Source organism: Priapulus caudatus, unplaced genomic scaffold (assembly GCF_000485595.1).
Source record: "Priapulus caudatus unplaced genomic scaffold, Priapulus_caudatus-5.0.1 Scaffold930, whole genome shotgun sequence".
Taxonomy (NCBI): Eukaryota; Metazoa; Priapulida; class Priapulimorpha; order Priapulimorphida; family Priapulidae; genus Priapulus; species Priapulus caudatus.
This window is the reverse complement of record NW_014577991.1, coordinates 33,822-38,527: the sequence shown is the minus strand read 5'-3', so window position 1 is coordinate 38,527 and position 4,706 is coordinate 33,822. Positions and strand designations below refer to the sequence as shown.

At 47.4% G+C, this 4,706-nt stretch overlaps 1 long non-coding RNA gene across 1 annotated transcript in view; it reads right to left on the bottom strand.

The window, feature by feature from the left end:
- The window catches only part of LOC106814487, a 23,944-nt gene extending 23,780 nt beyond the window's left edge, over positions 1-164 (bottom strand). The window contains exon 1 of the long non-coding RNA XR_001394615.1: positions 17-164. This is a non-coding gene — a long non-coding RNA (uncharacterized LOC106814487). The remainder of the gene's footprint in view (positions 1-16) is intronic.
- Between the last annotated feature and the right edge of the window lie 4,542 nt (positions 165-4,706).

Sequence of the window (4,706 nt, the reverse complement as noted above, 5' to 3'; positions counted from 1 at the left end):
AATTATATATTATGACGGCGTCAGGGGGAGCAGCCGTGTGTAGATTTTCTTTGCTGCCGATAGTGCTAAGCGAACTACGTAAACGTCCTAGAGCATGCCGACCACGCGTCGCGTGCAACCCTTATTTAAAGGACATATCAACGAAAACTATAAATGGTGCGGACGGATCGGGTCGTGACGTTCGACCGATCTTTGTGCCTGTCTCTGGTTGCTGAGGTCCACGTTCTGTTAGTAAGACGGCTTCGTTCGCAATTTTATACCAAATAAAGAAAGATGCTTCCTATAGGTATGTTACTTAATTTATCATACTGTGTTTAATGACGCCATTGCGACACGTGTCCACTGATCACGCAGTACCAGGAGTCTTATGATATTTACTATAATAATATAGACTATAATAATTATATATACTTTAATAGACACGAAAACTTTGGCCCCGTACAAGCACTAAATCTCCATGCTTATCTAGACGCACGAGGCACTCACCTATATTAATGCGCAAATACTTGCTGCGTACTTTGAGCGCGCCGATCATTTTACCGCATAAAAAAATTAAAAAGAAGACCTTTTTTCAGAGACGAAATAGGCGGATGGCTACTGTTATATGCATAGAAAATGTAGAGACGCATCAGGTCTCCTATCTTGTGATCATATATGGTATGTTTTCGGGGTGGTTTTATGCGTGTGTATGCCACCTTTACAATGGACTGCTTACGTCATAGGACGTTTATTGTTGGTACATGAACACCTGCGTTCGCTTCTGTGTTGTCTTTTTATTTCTGTGGGTCGCAGTGAAATGACGTACGATGTGAAACGCGAGGGCCGTGTCTGATCGCCGCCGGATAGGCCGGCGGAATTCGCAAAGCGTCGTCAAATTTTAATGACAAGCGACATGTGAATATTAGATGTTGATCCATTAACGAGTCCTAGACGCGGTAGCGCCGGGCCGGCTCTATCAATCTATACGGCGCATGTTGTGTGTGTGCGTCGGCAGTGGGGGGTGTGGTGTGCTGCTGTGTGTGCGCCAACTGTGCTCGTGTGTGGTGTCGTGTGTGGCTGGTGTAGGTTTTGTTTGTGGTCTTTTTTTGTTGTTTGTGTTGGTTTTGTCTGCTTTTTCTCTCTCTTTTTGTGTGTTGTGGGTGTTCGTGTGCTTTGTGTTGCGTGTGCGTTGTGCGTTGTCGTGTGGTGTGTGTTTTTTTTTTGTTGTTTTTTTTTTTTTTTTTTTTTTTTTTTTTTTTTTTTTTGTGTCTTTGTTTTTTTTTTTTTTTGTTTTTTGTTTGTGGTGGTTTTTTTTTTTTTTTGTGTTTTTGGTTGTGTGCGCTTGTTTTTTTTTGGGGGTGTGTGTTGTGTGTGGGTGTTTCCATTGGGGTGTTTCGGTGCGTGGTGCGTGTATATGTGTGTGTGTGTGTCGTGTGTGTGTCTGATCCGTGTGTGTGGCGCATTGTACCTGGCAGGTAAGGATACTGCCACTGTGTGACTGACGACACACATCAATACTATACTAGAGAGGATCAATACCATAGACTGCACGCATAGAGGGAGGAATCAGTACTATATAGAGTGAGGGTCGTAGAGGAGGTGCCCCCGGCTTTAGTTTGTTCTGATTGATGACTTTTGTCTTCTTTAAGGACGTAACTGCAACAGCGAAGACATCTTGATTACACGTCACCCGCCCTAGAGGTTGCAATCCACCATCGTCAGCGTCGTCACAGCCACCCAGCATTGTCAACGGCGTTATAGCCACCCAGCATCCTCAACGTCTGTAACAGCCACTCAGCATCGTCAACGTCGTCACAGCCACCAGCCATCGTCAGCATCGCCACAGCCACCCGCCATCGTCAACGTCGTCACAGCCACCCGCCATCGTCAACGTCGTCGCAGGTAGCCGCGCGTGACGATGCAGACCAATCAGAGACCAGCATCCAGAACCGCTCTCTCCCCGACACCTGGACTTGAACCCACCCTCTCCCCGACACCGGGACTCGAACCCTCTGGGGAGCCCGTGCTACCGCACACGCCCCTACCCTCCCGCTCCAACACCTCCACGCTCGCCCAGCGACCAAAGTCCGCTCAGCCTCCCGACGGCACGCGCGGGGAAGCCCTTCCAGATGCTGCTGCAAGCATCCCACAAGATTCCCCTGGAAGCATCCCTCAGGATTATCCTGGAAGCTTCCCACAGGATGCCGATGGCGATTTCCCAGGGGATGCGACGGGAGGAAGCGAGAGAGCTCCCGTTCCGACCGTCTCTGGCGCGTTGGACGGCCACATCACGCCCAGTAACAGTGACAACCCAGGGACGGGCAAGCGCAAGCAGATGGGCACGCGCATGAGCGTTGTGTTGCTGATCATGCTCGGATGTCTGACCGCGTCCGTCGGTGGCTTTCTCCTACCGATTCCCGACGAACCGACCATCACCATCGTCGGCGGCGTCCTGCTAGCCGCGGGGCTGGTGATGTTCGGCGTGGGGCTCGCGACGTCCCTCACCTGCTGCCGTCCGACGACCGCTCCGGATTACATCTACAAGATGCTCACCGGACAGATACAAGTCGTCGCCGTCGACGCGGAGCGGAAACGGAAGCGGAAGAAGAAGAAGAACAAGAAGGACACGACGATGGCGGTGATCGTCGGCGGCAGCCACAAGGTGGAGCCACCCGAGCGTCCGCTGCTGTCCGCCGACAGCTCGTCGGGAGCCTCGTCGGTGACGTCACTCGACGCGGCCGCGCAGGGTCGCGGCGAGAAGCGGCACGCCGGTGGGGGCGCCACTGAGCGCTCTCGCCACCAGGTGGCGCCGCTGCGGCGGGGGAGGTCGCAACTGAACCTTACTCCGTCGGCAATACACGCGAATATTATGGCAGAGACCGAGGCATAGGCAATATCGCCAATGGCAATGACGAGAGAGATGGCAATGTCGAGAGAGATGGCAATGACGAGAGAGATGGCAATGAATATAGATAACAATGTTGTCAGTGACAATGATAGCAATGGTGGCAATCGTGATAGATGGCAATTCCCAATTGTAATGGAAATGCCTAGGGATGGCAGCGATGGCAATAGTGGTGATGCGATGACAATAGTGGCAATAACAATAATAAGGGAGATGGCAATGATAATAGATGGCATCGGTGGCAATGACAATGATAAGAGATGGCAACAACGGCAATGCTGGCAACCATGAGAGATGGCAACGACGGCAATGGTGGCAATAGATGATTCCGCTGTTGATGGAGACAGCCATCAACGCTAACCCCGACAAACAATAATAACCAATGCCTCGATGCACTCTACAAATGCTGGTAATGATGATATTAATGACACTAATTACGAAAGATGGCGCTGGCAAACGACGACAGCTCCTGGCAGTGACGTCACTAAATTAAGATAGTCGCTATCAGCTATTAACTAGTTAGCTATAACTATAAGCTATCAGCTAGTCAGCTATAACTGTATATTAGTTATAAGCTATCAGCTTTAAGCTATCATAAATAAACGAGCGCACGCAAATACGCGTGAATTCAGAGTCTGAAGATGGGTTCCATCATTTACACCCGGATCACTATTTCCTTCTATCGTATTCCTCGGCACCTCTTAACCACCCAAAGGAAGCTAATATATAACATCAGGAGCTAATAATGACAAATTTGTCATTATTAGCTCCTGATAACATACATATACGGCTGCTTGCCGCAAAGACTCACCCACCCAATCACGCACGCGTGATTGTGAGTAAAATTAAAAACATATCTGGTTATCTTACTATACTCCTATGTGATATTATCACAGAATATAGAAGGCGGCTTATCCTTGTGAGATTTTTACTGAATGAATTGAAAGCAGCCATTGTTAGGTCCCATCTCGTTATACTGAAAGAGTATATTATTTTTATTAAAGGCGAGTGTGCGTGCGTGCATGCGTGTGCTTCGAAAAATATGCATGTTTGTTGAATTGTAAAATAGGAAAATTTAATTAATTTATATTTTCACTAATCACTGTAACCTAATGTGTGGAACAAGTTACGCTATTATCCGTGAAAAAGACGTTCAACCTTTCAAGGGCATTCCATCACGTCTGCTCACGGCTGTGATAAAAAAGGTCATTGCCTATAAGACCACTCTGGCGAAAAATTACACCACTTTCTTAACGTTTCTGTTCTGTTTGATGCACGTTTATTTCATTCGACTGCTTCGCGACTCCCGTGAATGTTTTCACGTTCAGTATCATCACGCTAGCTCTCCGTGATTTATGTATGCTCTCACAGTACACCCTATCCGCTACGCGTATTATAAATAACATAATAAATTATACATATATATATATATATATCAGGAGTAGATAGTAGGGAATTACCTATTATCTACTCCTGATATATATTCATGTGCGTACGTGCGTGCGTGCGTGCGCGCGTGCGTGTTTGTACGTACGTGAGAGTACGTGCGTATGACTTACCACAAAGGCCGTCGGAACAGAAGTTGGCGGTGCCCGAACACTTTGAGCAAGGCAGACCGGGCTTGTACGATACGCTATTCACATATAACCTAAAAGTAGAAATAGCGAAAGTCGGTGTGGGAAATACAGCGGGAGCGAGAATGAGATAAATATATAGATGGTTAGAAAGGGAAAAGGAGAGAGAGAGAGAAAGATCTAATGGATCAGAGAGAGAAAGAGAAATATATATATATATATATATATATAAATTGTAGTCTGTAGAT